General features: G+C 41.8%; 1 protein-coding gene across 6 annotated transcripts in view; it reads right to left on the reverse strand.

Moving 5' to 3' along the window:
- Macrod2 (mono-ADP ribosylhydrolase 2) overlaps window positions 1-21,361 on the reverse strand; it is a 1,947,949-nt gene that overhangs the window by 548,421 nt on the left and 1,378,167 nt on the right. The window lies entirely within an intron of this gene.

Here is a 21,361-nt window from a genome sequence, read left to right on the forward strand (position 1 = left end):
TGTGAGGAATGTCAAAAGTACATCCAGGATGGCTTTTTAGCTAATGTGACCTGAGCACATCCCTAGACCACCAGAATCATTATACAATCTGCCGTCAAAAGTAGAAGGAGGACCCTGGGTAAGATGATCAATCCTCATTCAGAAAGGCAAACGGGATGGACATTGGAAGAGGGAGAAAACAGGGAACAGGACAGAAGCCTACCACAGAGGGCCTCTGAAAGAGTCTACTCAGCAGAGTATCAAAGCAGATGCTGAGACTCATAGCCAAACTTTGGGCAGAGCGAAGGAAACCTTATGAAAAAAAAGGGGAGATAGAAAGACCTGGAGGGGACAGGAGCTTCACAAGGAGAACAACAGAACCAAAAAATCTGGGCACAGGGGTCTTTTCTGAGATTGATATTCCAACCAAAGACCATTCATGGAGATAACCTAGAACCCCTGCTCAGATGTAGCCCATGGCAGCTCAGTGTCCAAGTGGGTTCCCAGTAAGGGAAACAGGGACTGTCTCTGACATGAACTCAGTGGCTGGCTCTTTGATCACCTCCACCTGAGGGGGGAGCAGCCCTATCAGGCCACAGAGGAAGACAATGCAGCAGTCCTGATGAGACCTGATTGGCTAGGGTCAGAGGGAAGGGAGGAGGACCTCCCCTATCAGTGGACTGGAGGAGAGGCATGGTGGGGGTGGGAGGATGGGGGGAGGAAGGGCAGGATTGTGAGGGAGGCTACAGCTGGGATACAAAGTGAATAAATTGTAGTAAATTAAAAAATAAAAAATAAAAAAAGTAGAAGAAGGAGTAATCTTACAGACTAACATTTCTCTGATGCCAAAAGAGGAGTGACTACTTTATTAAACCGTTCCTTAGGCTATGTACTGGTTTCTTCATCACCATTAAATACGCTTTCCTATTAGATATACTTTTCTGGATTTCCATGTTCCAGTATGTCTCATTTTGGTCTTTTTTTTTTCAGTTTTTAAAAATTATCAACAAGAACAGAATTGAGTGGCATTTAATGTGTTTATTACATTACATGCTATCTCTGTCCCCCGAGTACTGTAGTGATGCCTAAAGGCCCTCCGTACCCATCAACAGGCATCCAAAGCTCCGGGGCTGTCCACATCTCACTACCATCAGCAGAGTCTCCTCCTGAGCTTTCCAACGTGCCTTCTTCTCTACCCTGTATCCTCTTTTGTTGGACCAGTTTGCCTCAGGTTCTTTTCTTTTAATTTTTATTTTTTTATATTAATCACAGGTTATTTACTTTGTATCCCAGCCATAGCTCCCTCCCTCATTCCCTCCCAATCCCACCCTCCCTCCCCCATCTGCTTCCTGTGAAGGAGTCTGGTAATTGGAATTCTGCCTCCTGGCCTTGGCAGATGCTGGTCTTATCCATAGTTCCATTTCTCAGAGACTGTCCTTGGCGGTCTCTGCAGGCGGGGTGTTCTGAGCCTGAGAAGTAGATAGCAAGCTCCCTGAAACCCTGAGAATCAGATAGCAAACTTTGTGTAACCTTGAGTGAATTCTTGGATGCTTGCCAGGTGGCGCAGACCTATTGCTACCATGAAAAAAAATCGTTTGTATCCTTTGTTTTGTAAGTGTTTACAAACACTTTGTATCCTTTGCTTTGTAAGTGTTCAGCAAACTGAGACCTTCATCAGAAGCCTGTCTTGGTTTCCATTCTTCGGGTCTCTGTCTCCCCATTTCCACTCCCTTTTACATGTAGACCCTGTTCGACTAGCCCACGGGACAGGTCATCCCTGCCCCTCTCTAAATCCACTGATAGGGGAGGTTCTCCTTCCCTTCCATCTGATCCTAGCCTATCAGGTCTCATCAGGACTGGCTGCAATGTCCTCCTCTGTGGCCTAGCAAGGCTGCTCCTCCCTGGGGGGAGGGGGAGGTCAAAGAGCCAGCCATTGAGTTCATTTTTGAGACAGTCTCTGTTCCCCTTACTAGGGTACCCACTTGGATGCTGAGCTGCCATGGGCTACATCTGAGCAGGGGTTCTAGGTTATATCCATATATGGTCCTTGGCTGGAGAATCAGTCTCAGAGAAGACCCCTGTGCCCAAATATATTTGGTCCTTGTGGCGCTCCATCCTCTCTAGGTCTTACTAACTCCCCCTTCTTTCATATGATTCCCTGCACTCTGCCCAAGGTTTGGTTATGAGTCTCAGCATCTGCTTTGATACACTACTAGGTAGAGTCTTTCAGAGGCCCTCTGTGGGTAGGCTCCTATCCTGTTTCTTGTTTTCTCCTACTTCCAATGTCCATCCCATTTGTCTTTCTAAGTGAGGATTCATCAACTTACCCCAGAACCCCCTTCTTGTTTAGCTTCTTTAGGTATACAGATTTTAGTATGTTTTTTAAAGACATGTCAATTGATTGTCATTTCCAAGTTTTTACACCTAGCCTTCTTTCTACATTCTACTTTAGTCAGTTTTAGCATCAACCACTAAGTTGTTTCTGAGATGCCTTCTATCCATAGCCTCTTATGGCACTGTCTTGCCTAACAAAGAAAGAGAGACAATGCTGTGTGTAGAGTTTCTCTGGTGGCAAATACACAGGACTGTGTTTATACTGATGACTTAGCTCTCAGTGGCCTTCAGGGGATGAGTGGGAAAGATGAACAACCAAAGCAGTACCCTCATTTGCAAGTACTCAAGAACAAATAATGCTTTTCTGACTAGGTTTTTTTGCAGGCTTTGCTAGAAATCATATTAGGAAGCTGTGGGAAAATGACAAGGCCAACATCCATGTGTTTTAATTTATAAACAAATGGGTACCTCTAAGATATGAAAAAATGCCACATTGTTTTGACAACTTGTAAATCCTTCGATAATATTTTGGGTTTATTGTCTTTAAATGAATCCTTTGTAATATAAAACTTTTAAGATTATGATAAAAGATGTTAATTAGAAAACTAGTTATTTTATTGAACAAACTATTATTGAGCCAAAAAATCAAGTTTCTGTCCAAAAAATCTGAAGTTTACGGAAGGAAATAAATGAGTAAATATGCAACCATAAAACAGCAAGAAAAGTCCAGTAGGATAAGAAAACACAGATAAAGAGCACTAGGCAAGAAATGACAGAAGTTTAGGGTATGGACAAGCAGAGTAGTCATTCAGGAAAACATTGTCTTCAGAAGTAAACAGGCAAGGAAGTGATGAACAGGCAGGAAAAGTGATAGGGAGATTTAAAAAAAGAGGAGGAGGAGGAAGGAGAAGGAGAAGAAGAGGAAGGAGAAGGAGAAGGAGAAGGAGAAGAAGAAGAAGAAGAAGAAGAAGAAGAAGAAGAAGAAGAAGAAGAAGAAGAAGAAAAGAAGAAGAGGAAGCATGGGGTTGCACAAAGGAAGAAGGGTATGCATTTGCCACCACAGAGCCTTGCTTAGTCATCCTTTCTCTGATTGAACACTGGCACCTGTAGCCACACTTTCCTTGACATGCTCTAGTACGAAGACACAACCTGTCTTCTTCACGGCTTGCTGGCTCTGGTAGTGCCTTGCTCTGAGTCACTGCTGTGTGTTCCCAGTTTCCCTGCTGCTGACTGAAGCCCGAAGTATGTGTTCCTCTGGAGTATGAACTCTGCTGCTTTCCTTTCCCATTGATCTCAGCTGAGGTAATATTGGTCCTCAAGTGAATTGATGTACTTGATTCTTAGCTGTGCTGCTTTAGTCTTCATGGCTTCTCCAACCCACTCAGTATCCTGGGCTTTGCAACAGTCTTTTTCAAGTGCCACCACTGGAAACAGCAATGCAGTCTTTGTTGATGCCACAGCCCATCAGTGTCTGTCACAAGCACCTCTTTCTGCACAATCCTTCCAGAGGCCTCAGGGGCCCTTTTCAGACTTGTCTTAATTTTCTCCACTTATTCTCTCCTCAAGAAATTCTTCTCCAACTTTAAGGTATATTTAGTAATTACTCAAAACATCAAATTACAGGGCTATGGATATCCAATAAATACTGTCATCACATTCAATTGCAATGGCCATCTGCATTAACACTCACCTTTAGAAGACACAATTCCCCACAGATGAAATTAGACACGTTCTTATAGAACCATGGCAACCAAGGGCAGCTCTCAATTATCCGTGACTTCTTGGTCACTCGCATATACATCAAAGCCTCTGGCTCAGAGTTATGGTTTTCATCATGATCTCAGGGGCTCTGGCTCCTTGGCTGATTTTAAACACCCAAGACTATGACCTACCCAATGCCTAGCTGTCATGTACTTGACCTGTTTATCTTCAAAATAAACCTCCTCCATTCCACTCCAGATGTCTCCTCCTTAGGTCACACACTGAACGTCGATGTAACATTTCCAATCTGAGGTTAAGAGAGAAACTCTCAAGGCCTGATTTCCGTTGGTGTTCTCAGCTGCTCTCTAAGCCACGCCCCTTCGTAGGCACTTCCTGCCACCTCCCTCTGATGCCGGGTCACTCAGCATCAGCGCTCCTCCGGGAGCTCTGGCTGCTTTTTCTCGAGGATCATCTCTTGCTGCATTGCTGCTTGCTTTCCTGCTTTGCTAGATCCCCACTGGCTGCTTTGGATGTGTTCCCTCATGTGGCCATGTAACTTGCATAGAGATAAAAGAATGAGAATTATAAACAAAATTCCCATACTTTACTGTCTAGGCCTGACTATGTGAAGCTCGCACCATGGTGACTTAGGCTGCATCGTGCAGCCTGACTCCGAAAGAGCTATGGCCCGTGTACAAATGGCCAGTCTCAAGAAAAACAAATTAGGCTATAAACTTTACTACTCAAGAGGAAAGTAAGATGCCAAGCCAGCTATTCAAATATTGACCCTGACCAAATGGCCCACAAAATAAGACCAAGTAACAGCCTACTTAACTACTGCAACGGACTTCCAACCCTCCAGGAATTTACCTACTGCCTTCTGGCACTGCACTTCATTTTTTTTTTTCTTTTCTGTCTCTGTCTATGTCCAACCCCGCTCTTCATGCGTGAGTGTGTATGCATGTTACAATTCTGCATATCTGATGTCAGAGGACAACTTCTGGGTCTAGGGGATTGCACTTGAATTATCAGGCTTGGCTGCAAGTACTAGTACCCATCAAGCCATCTTACTGTCCTGATAACTTTGCTCTGTGTCTGTTTCTCATTACATTATTTTATAACTGGTTGCACAGACCTTGCCAGGCCACTTCGCCTGGCAAGTGGGTGGCCCACCTAAGGCAGCTAAATGACCTTCTTTGGAGGACAAAGATGACTACAGTCTACAGTCATAGTAGGTTCCTACTTTCTTTGGCTTTTCTCTAACTGCTGTTCCTGGCTTCTTCTTTTCTTCTTTTTTTCCCTGAAGGCTTTAACCCATAAATGTGAACTCCCACCCCTAACTCTATAAAAGCACATATTTGCTTCAACTCCAGTGGCTATCCTTCCGCTACAAGTTTTTTGGAGGGGTGTGTGATTTAAGTCCCTAAACTTTATCTTTCTGTCTTCATTCTTGCTTCCCTGTTGTGTCTCTCTGAGCAGAAAAAGGGTCTCTGTTCTTCCTTCCTTTACATCTCTCCCTCCAGGCAAAGGGTGGGAGGGAAGAGTGCATGTCCGGCATTTGTCACTGCCTGTCCATAGGTCAGGGTTACTAATCTGAGGGAATTCTAATTGGCTAGGCTTTTGCTTCTAGAAGACAGTAAGTCCTTCCCCATGACAGATCAACCTGTTTGTGGCCAAGTTTCAGTTTGAGTCTTCATTCAAGATCAGTGCAGAACTATATGCTGGATGTTTTGGATCAGTAACCAAAGTGGCTCCAGAGAGCAGCTGGGCCGGCTCACTTCTGCGGGCCAGAGAGCCTTCACTCTTGAGCATGGCCCAGGTAATGTTGCCCAGGCCCCTTACAGACAGACCTGAGCTCCATCTCCTACTGGGTGGGTGGTGCATTACTGTAGACCCACAGTGTGTTGGTACCCTCATCTGGAATATATTTTTAGGAATCTACATTTGGTCCTCACAATCTGAGAAATAGATTTGTGTTATTGTTTGTTTGTTTAACAATACCTGCCATACAGCTCCTGGAGCCATCATGCTAGTCTCACATAACATTCTGAGCCAGGGCTCCATTGCACAGACTGAACAGTTCTGTCACAACCTTTACAATTTCTGGGTTCAGCCAGCCATCAGAAGACTCCATATGCTACCTCCTTTCACCCTTTTCTTTCTCTCTTTTTTAATCAGTCTCCCTCTCCTCCTTCCTCTCTCCTTGATTCTAATGGATGCAGAAAAGCCTTTAAAAGCCTTAGCAATACAAAGCTGCCTAAAACCAGTAGCAAACAATAACCTTAGAGCTTAACAACCTGTGAACCTGCATCTTAGTTGTTACCCTGTGTCATAAGTGCAATTTACTCTCAGCCCTTGTAATAGGTTAGCAAATCTGTTCGCAATGCTACTATGTATCATGATATCAAAGCAGGAAAAAAATGAAATGTTTCAAGATTGTTAAAGTTCCTAATATCAAAATTCAGGATAGTATTACAAAGCCAGAAACTAGTCTTCAGTTCAAAAGTAAGGTTCGTTTACAATTCTTATTTATTTATGTATTTATGTATTTATTTATTTATTTAGTGTATTCATGCATGTGAATATTTATACATGAAGATGTCTATACACATGCATGTGAGAGGGACTGTGTGTGTGTTTGTGAATGTGTACATGTCATTTCCATGGCACAGATGCTCTTAAGATAGTGATCAATCTGCTTTTACAAACATTACTAGAACTGGCATTAAAGACACAGAGTTTAAATTTTATCAAATTAATTATATTTTCTGCTAAGTTTATTAGTCTTTTTAATATCTAAAGCAGGAGTTGTCACAAATACCCATTTTAAAATATAATTATTCTAAGTTTTGTTTAAAAGTTACATAAAAATTAAAACTAGAAAATGATTACTTCCTCTTTCAGATTGCTGAAATTGTCCTGCGTGTTTGACAACCAAAGATTAGAGTCTAAACTGATCAGCATAAAATGGCTAAAAGGATGGACAGTGCTATGCCTCTGGCTCTCCAAAGTTCATCCAGCCTCAGGGCATGATGGGGCCTGCTCCAAATTGGACCTGCAGCTCTGGAAAGTCTTCTTTAGCAGAAGGAAGTGGTTATTGTATTTGGGCCAGGGGCATATTCGACAAACAGGAAAGGAAGGATCAGGAAAATAATTATGCTGTGGTCAGCAGCACTCTGACTCCTCCAAGCAGATGAAATACCTGGTAAGGACAAGTAAAGGAGCCCTTCCTGCTAAGTCCCCAGGACTCACCCTAAGCAGTGTTACCTGAGCTAATCAGAAAAAAAAAAGAAAAAGGTTGATTTGGGGTCAGCCACATGGTCTTACATACCAAGCAAGAAAGCACAAACGATAAAAACATTACTGTGATCAGAGAACAAAAGTTTACCCATCCTACCAGAATTCTGCCTGGATCTGCTGTACCCAGGGCACCGAGTCTTCTTAAATGAAGAGAGTAATCAGGTGACCAGCTCTTTTTTTTAACTTTTTTTAATTTTTTATTCATTACACTTTATTCATTTTGTATTCCCCCCATAAGCCCCTTCCTCCTTCCCTCCCTATCCCATCCTCCCTCCCCTTTCTGCATGCATGCCCCTCCCCAAGTCCACTGATAGGGAGGTTCTCCTCTCCTTTCTGATCTTAGTCTATCAGTTCACATCAAAAGTGGCTGCATTGTCCTCTTCTGTGGCCTAGTAAGGCTGCTCCCCCCTCAGGGGGAGGTGATCAAAGAGCAGGCCAATCAGATTATGTCAGAGACAGTCCCTCTTCCCATTACTATGTAACCCACTTGGACACTGAACTGCCATGGGCTACATCTGTGCAGGGGTTCTAGATTATCTCCATGAATAGTCCTTGGTTGGAGTATGAGTCTCTGGGAAGTTCCTTGTGTTCAAATTTTCTTGTTCTGTTGCTCTCCTTGTGGAGTTCCTGTCCTCTCCAGCTCTTACTATTTCCCACTTCTTACATAAAATTCCATTCACTCTGCCCGACAGTTGGCCATCAGGCTCAGCATCTGCTTTGAAGGCCATAGGCTTTCAGAGGCCCTCTATGGCAGGTTCCTAGTTTGTTTCCTATTTTCTTCCTCTGGCTTTCAGAGGTCCTCTGTAGCAGGTTCCTAAGTTGTTTCCTGTTTTCTTCTTCTTCTGATGTCCATCCTCTTTGTCTTTCAGGATGGGGATTGAGCGTTTTAGTTAGGGTCTTCTCTCTTGCTTAGTTTCTTTAGATGCACAGATTTTAGTGGGTGTCCTATGTTGTATGTCTATATGAGTGAATATATACCGTGTGTGCCTTCTTGCTTCTGGGACAACTCACTTGGGATGATCCTTTCCAGGTCCCACCATTTACCTGCAAATTTCATGATTTCCTTCTTTTTCATTGCTGAGTAATGCTCCATTGTATAGATGTACCACAATTTCTGCATCCATTCTTCAGTTGAGGGGCATCTGGGTTGTTTCCAGCTTCTGGCTATTACAAATAAAGCTGCTACAAACATGGTTGAGCAAATGTCCTTTTTGTGTACTTGAGCCTCTTTTGGATATATGCCCAGGAGTGGTATGGCTGGATCTTGAGGAAGTGCTATTCCTAGTTTTCTGAGAAAGCACCAGATTGATTTCCAGAGTGGTTGTACAAGTTTACATTCCCACCAGCAGTGGAGAAGGGTTCCCCTTTCTCCACAATCTCTCCAGCATGTGTTGTCACTTGAGTTTTTGATCTTGGCCATTCTGATGGGTGTAAGGTGAAATCTCAGGGTTATTTTGATTTGCATTTCCCTAATGGCTAATGAGGTTGAGCATTTCTTTAAGTGCTTCTCTGCCATTTGATATTCCTCTATTGAGAATTCTCTGTTTAGCTCTGTTCCCCATTTTTTTAAGTGGATTACTTGGTTTGCTGCTTTTCAGCTTCTTTAGTTCTTTATATATACTGGATATGAGTCCTCTGTCAGATAAAGGGTTGGTGAAGATTCTTTTCCAATCTGTAGGCAGTCGCTTTGTTTTGATGACAGTGTCCTTTGCTTTACAGAAGCTTTTCAGTTTCATGAGGTCCCATTTATTGATTGTTGCTCTTAGAGCCTGTGCTGTTGGTGTTCTGTTCAGGAAGTTTTCTCCTGTACCAGTGAGTTCTAGGGTATACCCCCCTTTTTTTCTAGCTGATTTAATGTGTCTGGTTTTATGTTGAGGTCTTTGATCCACTTGGACTTCAGTTTTGTGCAGGGTGATAAGTATGGATCTATTTTCATTTTTCTACATGTACACATCCAGTTGGACCAGCACCATTTGTTGAAGATGCTATCTTTTTTCCATTGTATGGTTTTGGCATCTTTGTCAAAGATCAGGTGTCCATAAGTGTGTGGGTTTATTTTTGGGTCCTCTGTTCGGTTCCATTGATCCACCATTTTGTTTCTATGCCAGTACCAAGCAGTTTTTAAAACTGTACCAGCTCTTTTAAAGCAGCATCGCCAAATCTTATTGCATATGTCCACACTACTTTTTAGTTAATTTTTCAAGGGAATTTGTCCCAAAGAATTGGTAGGAGCTTTGTGCCATAGATGGGTAAGAAATAATGTAGAAACCTTAATTAACATAAAGAGTTAATAACACTGAAATGAGATGATTAGTATGTGTCTGAAGTGGGGTTTCTATTGCTACCAGGAAACACCATGATCAAAAGCAAGTCGTGGAAGAAGGGGTTTATTTGGCTTATGCTTCCAGATCATAGTCCATCATTGGAGGAAGTCGGGACAGGAACTCAAGCAGGGCTGGAAAGTGGAGAAAGGAACTGACCCAGAGGCCACGGAGGAATACTGCTTATTAGGTTTGCTTCCCATGGCTTTCTCAGCCTGCTCTCTTAGAGAATTCAGGACCACCAGCTCAGGGATGGCACCACCCACCATGATCTTCGCCCTCCATCATGGATCACTAATTGAGAAAATGCCTTACAGTTAGATCTTAAGTAGGCATTAACTGAGGCTCCTTCCCCTATGATGACTCTAGCTTGTGTCAGAAGGACACACAAAACCAGCTGGTGTAGTAATGTATGACTTAACAAATTAAAGATCTTGGCAATGGGTGGAAGGATTGTGGCTCTTACTCATTCTATATGAGAATAGAAAGTAAGCTGGTTTTGTATATTTGAGTTTGGATGGGACTTTTCCAACTACCAATGAAATTGAAGAGATGAAAGCTGAAGAACAGTTAGTGCGTAATATAACTGGAATAAAACAGTAACAGGTACAAATTTTTGTCATGATAAAGGTAATATAGTTTCCATTAGGGAAATACTTTTGAAGACTTCTGGTATTCAGAAGTGTAATGGGAAAAAAAAAAGCCTGCTTTTTAACAGAAAAATTATTGTCACAATATTATTTAATCTACAAATATTATTTTAAATATTCATTGTCCTAAATTTAGGAAGTAATTATCTTGTTGATTCACAATTATTGATGTTGTTGTCTGGTTGCCTCTTCTGTTGAGAGTGGGCTAGGTTTATGAATGAAAATAAAAAGGATTGGCAATGTTATTTTTAATCTGATTCAATTTGGAAGTAAGAGAGAGCTCAATATGGTGGTCAAAGATCCTGAAAAAAAATATAATGGCTAATAATGGTAGTATAAACCATGGAATTTATTAGTATAGAAATAATTTTTAAAAAATCTGACATTTGGGAGGATATAATCCTGTTAGCTTAATGAACTGACCTTATTGTAGGATGTGGCAGGACATTTCTTTCAATTCTCAAGTCACGGCTCTAGTTATTGTTTTATAAATAAGGGTATTCAGATCATAGTTATTTACTGTATCAATGTAATTCTGTTGTCAGTTGTGTATATAATATGAGCAGAAATCTGTAATGGATAGAGATATGCATCAAATAACCCAATGCTTATGGTAAACTTTAAATAGTTGTATAAATTGGTCAAATCAAAATAGGGAATGTGATTCTCAAATTAATAAGAATATCATGGTAAAAAGGGATATTTTCACTACAATATTTAAGGTAAAGATTTCTGGGGAGTGTGGGCTGTGATATGTTTTAGGACAATGGTCACTATTTTGCTATTTATTGTAACAGTGTATTTTTCTATGAGAAAAAAAATGTGAAAGAGACTGCAACATATTCAAAACTGAGTCCCTAAACTCATGCTAATTCTCCTTAAGTCAAAGGTGTTCAGTTGGTTTCTGCTAATGTGGAAATGAATCCTATTAGGGCTAAGGGTCAGGCGAGTAAAATAGGTCATACATCTTCTTGGGCATTAATTAGTGAGAATAAAGTAGAAAATGCATTATTAGTAGTACAGATAAGAGGATAATGGCTAATGTGACTATATATGTAAGAGTTTGAACTACGGCCCAAGGAGCTCCAATTAATGTATCTTTTGAGTTTGATGCTCTTTCTGATCATAGAAAAGAATAAACGTAGAGGCATCAAGTAGCTAAAATGAATAAAACTCCTAATCTTATGTTAGTGAAAGAATGCGGACTAGGAAGCAGTATTCATAGGGCACAAGGTAGAGTGAGAATTGGAGTTGGGGTTATTGATGAGGTTAATGGACATAAAGTTTCTTTGATGAAAAGTTTTACAGCACTAGGAAGTTGTTGAAGGAGATCATAAGGTTCTACAATGTTTGGTCCTTCTCATAATCATATATATCCTATTATTTTCCATTTAACAGAAGTAAGAAATGCTATAGTGAGGAGAATGGTAATAATTAATAGAAGACTAATTAAATATGAAGTGCTAAACAGCAGATTTGAACCTCTAAGACTAAGGTTTCAAGCACTCAGCATTTTCCAGACTCTGCCATCAGAACAGCTTATATTTGGACACTGGGCTTCTGTATTCAGTTCCTAAATAACGTCATCTATTGTATGAGGAACACCAAATTTTGTTGGCACTCACACAGACATCTAGATCTGACTCCAAGTTACCCATGGCACCTACTGAAATGGCCAGTCTCAAGAATAGATTAAATTGTCACATTTTCTACTCAGCAAGACAGTGAGATGCCCACTAGCTATTAATATGAACCCATGATTCACGAGATAAGACCAATCAACTTTCTTTACAATTGCTGTAAAAGATACCTAACCCCTCACAACATGTTTCCTCCCTGAGACCTTATCTGTTGTCTCCTTGCAGTATATTTGAATAAATTCCTTCCCTATCTATGGGTTGGTAACTACTTTTACTCTCTGTACCTCCAGCATTCTCTATGCCATTCACAGGGGGATTTCCTCTTTCTGAAATGACATTTTTCTTTCTTTCTTTCTTTTCTTCCCTTTATGGGCTTACATTCAGTTTTATCTGTCTTCTGCTCAGTTAGCTTGTGTCTTAGTAATTGCTATATTGCTGTGAAGAGACACCATGACCAAGACAGCTCTTACAAAAGAAAACATTTAATTGGGGACTTGCATACAGCTTCAGAGCTGAGTTCATTATCATTAATGGTAGGAAGAATGGCAGCAGCTCCACAGGCAGGTTCTGTGCTGGAGAAGTAGCTGAGTCTACCTCCTGATCTACCAGCAGCAGGCAGAGAGACTCTGGCCTGGCACAGACTTTTGAAACCTCAAAGCCACAGTGGAACACTTCCTCCAATAAAGCTACACCTACTAATCTTTTCTAATTCAAGTTCCACACTCTGGTGATTAAGCAATCAAATACATGAGGCTACAGGGGTCATTCTTATTCAAATCACCAGATTTCACCCCCTGGCCACCAAAGACTTGTAGCCACCTCACAATGTAAAAATGCATCTAGTCAGAGACAGTCCCTGTTTCCATTACTAGAGTAACCCACTTGGACACTGAGCTGCCATGGGCTACATCTGTGCAGGGGTTCTAGGTTATCTCCATGCATGGTCCTTGGTTGGAGTATCAGTCTCAGGAAATACCCCCGGGTCCAGATTTTTTGGTTCTGTTGCTCTCCTTGTGGAGCTCCTGTCCTCTCCAGGTCTATCTCCCCTTCACAGAGGAAGACAATGCAGCCAGTCCTGATGAGACCTGATAGGCTAGGGTCAGATGGAAGAGGAGGAGGACCTCCCTATCAGTGGACTGGAGGAGGGGCATGGGAGGAGTAGAGGAAGGGAGGGCAGGATTGGGAGGGATGAGAGAGAGTGCTACAGCGGGATACAAACTGAATATACTGTAATTAATAAAAAAATAAATAAATTTTAAAAATGCAACTAGTCCCACCTCAGTGGTCCCCATAGTCTATCTAAAATCCAGTCTCTTTGGAGACCCATGGCAATCTTAACTTTAACCCCTATAAAATAAAAATCAGGGAGCAGATCACACACTTCTAATAGAGAATGCCACAGAATATGCAATATCATTTCAAAGAGAAAAAAAAGAGTATAGGGAGGAAATACTGGACCAAAGCACGAAGGAAACCCAGTAAGTAAAACCCCTAATTCTGCCTCTTCATGTCTGACATCAAAGGAATCTTCAGATATCCAACTCTTTTTGTTGACTGCAACATTCTTCTCTCTCTTAGACTGGTTCCACATCCATTCTGCAGCTTTCCTTGGCAGGTATCCCATGACCCTGGCATGTCCAACATCTTGGGGTCTCCAACACAATCCAGGATTCATCTTCATAGTTTTGTGCAATGGCCTCTTTGGGCCTCCATGTGGAACACCCCTGACTCACACCTGGCTTGATTGGCTTTTTTTAGCCAAACAGGGGGACTTTGAAAACTCTTTCTTGTGTCCTTGACTGGCCAGAACAATGTGGCCAGAGCTGCCAAGTTCTGCTAATGCTGGGGCTGGAAAATGGCATGCCAGTTCAATTATATCTTCACCAGCTTTCTGTTTTCAGTGGTTTCCTTCACTGCTTGAGCCAAGCTGGGACTTGCTCTGTAGACCAGGCTGGACTTGAACTCAGGAATCTGCCAGCCTCTGCCTTCTGCATGGTAAGATTAATGGTGTACACCATCATGCCCAGCCCTAAGCTTTTCTCCCTCTGCTGTTTACTGGGGCTGGGACTTGGCCCACTTGTTCAAATACATTTGTACCAGCTTTCTCTTATTGATGGTTTCCTTTGCCACTTAAGCTTTCCTTTAATTCCTTTTCACAAATTGGAAGCTAATTAGGTAGGGTCTTGCTCAGAAGTTACCCCTTCCTTTATGTCATGTAGGATCAAGCTTTTGTTTAACTGTTTTACCTCCTTGGGCACTGGACTTAGCTCCATCACACTTCCTGGTGCTCCTTTAAGCTAGCCCTCCACAGTTCAAATCACTCTTCTGTGACCCTACTAGGGTAGTCCATTAAGCCCTGCTTAAAGTGAGCAACTGCTTTTGTAGTCCAAAATCCCAAAATCTTTCCTATTCATCCAACAATCAGCATGGTCTTTCCTGTCACAGCAATACATTAGTCCCTGGGAACAACTTCTATCTTAGTCACTGTTCTCTTGCTGTGAAGAGGCATCATGACTAAGGCAACTCTTAGGAAAGGAAGCATTTAACTGGGGACTGGCTTACAGTTTCATAGATTTTTATTCAATTATCATCATGGCGGGGAACATGATGTTATGCAGGTAAGGGCTGGAGCAGTAGCAGAGAGCTACAACCTGATTTGTAGGTGGAGAAATGAGACCTGGAATGGGATTTTGAAAACCTCAAAGCCCACTCCCAGTGACACACTTCCTCCAGTAAGCCTGTACTTACTAATCTTTCTAATCCTTTCCTTTCAAGGGTTCTATCCCCTGGTGACTAAGCATTCAGATATATGAGCCCATCGAGGCCATTCTTATTCATGTCGCCAGGGCCCTTATTTCATGGTCTCCATAGCACCGCTTGCCTTTCCATTATAGATTCAGCATATGCAATTGTCCATTTGTTTCTGTAAATATGGGATTTATAATTCTCATTGAGAAGGCAGGTAATGTGTCTGCCTTGGCTTTCATTGGATACCTGACACATTAGTGGTATACATAAGATGTTCAGTGAATAGATGCTGAATGAGTAGAAGGATTGCAGACTTGTGGTCTTGGTATATTTGGCCAAAAAAAGGCTGACTCCTGTGAGCACAGGGTGTTTGGGTTTCAAGTACCAGAGGACAGGGAATGCTGAGATGGTACTCATAGTAGTTGTAGGTATACATCTGTTTTCAAACAGAGTAATGACAATGAGTTGCTACACAGATACAAACTGGAGGAGGACCTCCCCTATCAGTGGACTGGGGAGGGACATGGGAGAAGAACAGGGAGGGAGGGTGGGATTGGGAGAGGACAGGGAGAGGGCTACAGCTGGGATACGAAGTGAATAAATTGTAATAAATTAAACAATAAATAAATTTTAAAAACACTTGGCTCCAGGTTGAAAAATGAAAAGGTGAGAAAGTATCAAGAAAAATTTTGAAAATGTGTCTGCTTTTCTTGGACATGTACATACAAGAAAATCACACTGTTCAGGGTAGGTAGCAATAGGGCAATTCTTTGTCCTCTTAACTGCAAGACCCTAAGGGTTACAGATATACACAGATAGATTTCAGCCCGGGACAGCAAGATTTGCCTCCTGAGGTCAGAGTATATTCTCACCAGCTTTTCCTCATAGACTCAGAACACGGCTACCCAAACAGGACGCTGCACCCAGGTTTCAGCCGTGTTCAGAGCAACTGAACAAGATGGCATAGAAAACCTCTCCCAAGGAGGAGGGTCACTGAGGCTGAACAAGACAGTAATAATTTAGGGCCAGTCAAGCGGGGAGTTCTGGGTGCATGCCTAGGTGTGCAGAGAGTCTGTGCTTCTGCAGCCATTCTAAAGTGGAGCTCTCTTCTTGGAAGGCTGGATTGTTAGTAAAGCAGATGTGTGTTGTAAACAGCGGAGCTGAGTTACAAAATGTGTAGATTTTTAGTTTTACTTATCTGTTAAAATTCTCACTGAAGATTTTTACTCATTATTTACATATATATATATATATATATATATGTACACACAATATTGCCCAACTCAAGAGAAAAAAGCATTTCCAACAGTCTGCCAAGTTGCCTTTTCTGAGTCCATACCTGAGTTACGAGATAACAGCTACCCTGACTTCTGTCAGTATAAATTGATATATGAGTGTCAAATCTATATTTTGTCCCTCATGCCCCCTGTGATTTTTACCAGCTTTTGCATATAATCATAGCTTGTTCTGTAGCATTGTCATTTTACGTTTCACCATATGGACACAGCACAGCCCAACACAGTGTGGGCAGACAACCGGGCTGATCCGGTTGGGGCAGTGACGGATGAGGCAATGTTTTGGTGCACACCATGGCTTGCTTCTGTGAGATGGGGCTGCTCTTCTTGTCGGCTTGACTCTCATCAGTCTTGCTGAGGAGATTTTCAAAACAGCTGACAATTTCCACTCCCACCAGAACCATATGAATGTTTAAAATGACAAATTAGTGATCACGCATGGTGGTAACAGCATATAGTTCTGACTCTTGGGAGCCTGAGGTCCTGAGGCTCAGATTCAAGTGTTCAAGTGCAGCTTTTTTTTTTTTTTAATTTATTCAGCTTAAGCTACATAGCAGACCCTGCTTCAAAAAGCTGTAAAAAAGGATTTGTGTGCCATGATATGCATGGCAGCTCTATATTAACTATAAATAAAGACATTGAAGATAGCTTTAGGCCACCCAGTGCTTTCTATAACTTGAGGCTAAGACAATCCCCCTCTCTCAGTACAAAGCAAGCAGGATGTTCCCTCAGTTAACACTGGAGAGGAGAGGGAGGCAAAGCAGCCCGTTGTGTTTGCAGCTCTTCCATGCACAGCACAGCACATGTCACATGAGATGGACATTTTCCTGCGGACTCTAGTCCTAACCTGATGTTACCAGCACCAAGGTTTGTTGTAGGATGATACAGCAAGGACAACTCATGGACATCTCTGGATTATTTGTTAATATTGTTAAAAACTTAAGATGTTTTCAATGCAAATACAGTGAATCTGGTTTTAACTTTTCTGTAGAAAAAATGTATTCACCAAATTAATTTTGTTTGCTAATATTGACCACTGCCTGATAGCTGTACCTTTCTCAGCAGGTTTTAAAATAGGAACTGACTTTGTCTGTTGACATGAAATGTAAGCATGTTCCATTAAACCTCTGGCACGTTCCTTTAGTAGGACTTCCTGTGCCAGCTTGTCATTTATGGAGTTAAAAACAACAGATTAACTTTGAAAAGGACAGTCTGCCTTTCTTTTCTACTTACCATATTGCAGAAAGGAATATGGTAATATCTTACATCAATATTTCAAATATGCCTTTTTTATAAAACATAAATATAAAAATCAAACTTAGCATAATACAAAGTCTAATTAAGCTGCTCTTGAGCCTGTTAACTCCATAAACCATGCAGACTGCCCGGAGCCTCCCTCCCTAGCACTTCCCCCAAACCCCTTACTAAACCTAGGTATGGAATTCACAAGACTAGAAATCAACCAATAAATAAATAAGTCAATAAATAAAATTTGACAGTTTGCTACTGTGTCTATATCAGTGTAATCATGCCATGTTAGGAGACAATTAAATTTTTACCTGATAGGCAAGCCTCTGGTCCAAAGGCATGAAAAATATTATCAATTTTGTGTATATACGACAAATATAAAAAATAGTTATTCTACTAACCATATACTTGGATTTTTAAAATCCATGACTTATCTATCATACTTTTCCATAAGAAGTAGTCAGCCAAAAATCAAATTTTCTTCTGTAAATTTACCTATAAATTTACATAGAATTTCTGTGGGGTATGTGTATGTGTGTGTGTGTGGGTGGGTGGCTGGGTGTGTGTGTGTATGTGTTGGTGTGTGTGCTAAATCCTGAGTGGGTAAATCATGGTGATATTTATTTATTTATTGTTACTATTATTTGCCACACACAAACTCAAACATACTGAATGTTGAATATAGGACTCACTGCATCAGTGGAAATGAGAGGGAGCCTGAAGCCCTGGGTAGATGGAAATGCTGACACCAACTGAACACCACTGGCAATGGGTGAAAATTGTATTTCACATAAGAGTTTAATAATAATTTTTAACAAATCAGGTTTTTTTTTCTATTTTAGTGAAAGCATTCATGGTGGATACAATGACATGAAATACACAAATTTATAAAAACTATAATTTTAGTTTGGGCTAAAATGAAAGTAGATAAAATAGTGAGTTTCTGTTTTCATTTTTCACTAATGCCTACATCCACACTTACATATTTTTCCTGGGTGGGAAGGGGACTGGGCGGGGCATGACAAGCATGTGGACAGAAAGGGCAATACATTATGTTCTTTATGTCTGAGCCGCTTTTCTCAATCCCTCCCCAGGCCTTCCCCAGCCCACAGAAGCAATTCTGACAGCAGATGAAATCAAATTACTTGAGAGAAATGAGCTGAAGGAGCCTCACCGTTAAGCAATTGCTAGAGCGGCCACTCAGACAATTCTGGCTAAGGCTGAGTTTCACAAAAGATAAAACAGGTGAAGTAATAAGAGTGATACCAGCCCTGTGACTGTAGAGAGCACAGCAGTAGAATGCTAACGAAGGTGACATTGGCCTTCCCTGAGAGTGCAAAAGGCTGCCAGAGAGGCAAACGAGAGGTGTCACAGCATGGCTTTAGCTATTGTTTAAAGGACAAGTGCGAGATTATAAAATTCTAAGTGTGTGGACATAGTAAAGTATGTTAAGAGTTGGCAGGCCCTCGTGATGCTCTACACATAGCCTCAGTCTCCCTCCTGCGCACTGGCTTGACTTCAGACTGTCCGGCAAGCCCTGCGGGAGATGCCCTCGTTCTGCCATGCGGGCTCACCCCGCTCTGCGCAGAGCAGACCTATTCCTTATCTGTTAGGAGGAAGAGTGGGTATGCTTCGTTGCCTCCTAGAACGGTTTGATTACGCTGTCATGGGCATAAGAGCAAAACCAGCAAATTTTATTCATTTGTTCATTTTTTTATTCTTACAAATTTCACATGAAATAAGATCACACGAGCCCTGCAAATTGCGCTTTGACTCTAATGAGCTCATGAAACAGCATCAACTATTTATAGCAGAGAATTCATGGAAGGGCAGGGCCCATCCAAAAGACTGCATGTGCCTGACTTGACTGCCCTCGAACACACAGTACCTGCGCCTACCATTCCCTGCTCGCTTTGAGAAATGGTTAGCATATGCCGTGAAGTCTCTGTGATAGAGACGCGGTCCATGTGTTCAGTTTGTCGAATTTCAATCAGAGGAGTCCAGTTTGGGCCTATCAGGGTGTTGCAGCACAGTAAACACAGCGGTCTCGCTCCCGGGAGCCAGAGGCCGCCTGCTGCCTTCTTCCTCAAGAAACAGAGCCTGGTCCACCTACCCTTAAGGCTTCCTCGGGCAGTTCCCTCTCCCAGACCTGGGAAAGTTAGCAAAGACGACCATTCTGGTTGACTGCTCTGGTGGCCGCCGGCTCTCAGAGGAACGCCTGCAACTCGCCAGCGCCCGCATCTCTGGATTCCTCTACCACCTGGGACCTTATTAAACTTATCTCCAGCAGGAGCTCTAAAATTAGTTATGATATAAAGAGGGAGATGGGATATTTTGTGCTTTTATCATCTTTATCTCCTCTGACCCATTACTTTATTTTACTTGACATCATGTGTCAGAAGCAAATGCTATGTTCTAACTCCTACGATACTCTGCCTCAGACATGGGCTGTCCTCCCTTTCATCTAGTTAAAACGTGGCGAAACATGGCGTCTTCCTTTCCAGTTGCCTTTCTTCTGCTCTGCAAAAGGGGTACGAAGGAAGAACATATTTTTTATGGGACACAAGGTTATAATTTTGGCAAGCTTCATCAACTTTTAAAACTTATGCACTCTAGTATCTATTTCTAAGGGTATTTTAAAAATCATCTTTTGCCTAAGGAATTATAATAATGACCAGAGAAATGGCTCGTGAAACAAATTCTATTCTGTGCAAGCTGTTTCTCCGATCCCTGGAGAAGTCTCCCGAAGAAAGAGCTGAAGGCTCTCACAGACACTCCTGGAATGGAATTTCTTTAAGTGTGCCTTTCCTTAAAGCACATTTTTCCTACAAGGGTAATCAGGGGTGGACTGAGAATATCACATCTCAGAAAAGATGGATGGGAATTGACTGGGAGGTGAAACTGTGCTTTATGCAGTTTGAACCATGGAGCTCTACAGTGCAAGGGCCTGAGAGCATTGTCTTCCTACTTTAAAGTTTACCACATAAGGACCATGGCGGAGGTCCCTACCGGCCTCCTCTGCCCCATGACCCAAATCTAAACTCTCCACCTTGTCTCACAAAGTCTTTTTTGGGCCCTAAGTGTCAGGTTTCAATCATGACACAGATCATGGCTACATTAGTCCCATCCAAGTTTTTGCCGATAGCTGGAAAACTTGCTTTCAAAGGCCTAGTTTAGTTGGTCAGACTTCTACTCCATGGTTTATATAGAAAATACAAGAGAAGACACCCCTTTGCTGACTGAGACAAAGCTTGAAGTGATTTTTTAGAGACTAAGATTGGGATGAAAAATATTGTATGCTGTAATCAAAGGATGCTAGAGAATACTACCCTGAAAATTATTTTTGAAGACATTCTGAACATGACTGAGTAAGATTCCATTGTTGAATCTGGGAAGACAGTGTTGAGTTTGACATGAACCTATGCTAGATAGACTAGCTTCTGACGGTGCTAGGTGAAAAAGTCCTGAGTCCTCAGGTCCCTTGGCTCTCGGCCTTGGCAACAATTTCCTTCTAATGCTGAGTTGGTCATGTGATAGTCTTTGGCTAGTAGTCTCTGAGTAGATAAAGAGCTTGATATTCCTGCTGGCATATAAAGACTATACCTTGGGCAGTCACTGTCCTTCCAGACTAGTACTGACAATGAGACAGGCAGAGCAGACCAGAGTCCCAAGCTGTCACTGAAGTCTGGTATCCAGCAAGGCCAGCTACATCTAGCTCCAACCAGTCAAACCATAGCCAATCCACAGAATTATGAACAAAACATACATACTATTTGCTTTCAGACATCATGTTTGTGAAGTTGTTCATAGTGTAGAAAAGTAGAATTTCCCTTTGAGGATGGCCAACTCAGGAGTAGCTTGTATTTCTCTCTGCATCATTGCCATGTTTGAAATCTGACTGTATTTACTGAACTCCTAGGGTAAAGTGTTATACAGATAACAAACTCTTCATCCCAAATCAAAGCATTAAAAGAGGGGCGGGGAGTGGCTGAAAAAAAAAAACTTTGGAATAAAGGGAGATGAGTCTTCAGACTCAGACTCACTAAGAAATAAACTCCTCCCAGAAAACCGAAATCTGTGTGAGCCATATTGGTCTCTGTTCTCCTGTATCTTGCCTCTCTAACACAGTCTCTGAGAGCTTGCTC

The sequence above is a fragment of the Meriones unguiculatus genome, chromosome 4 (genome assembly GCF_030254825.1).
Source record: "Meriones unguiculatus strain TT.TT164.6M chromosome 4, Bangor_MerUng_6.1, whole genome shotgun sequence".
Lineage (NCBI taxonomy): Eukaryota > Metazoa > Chordata > Mammalia > Rodentia > Muridae > Meriones > Meriones unguiculatus.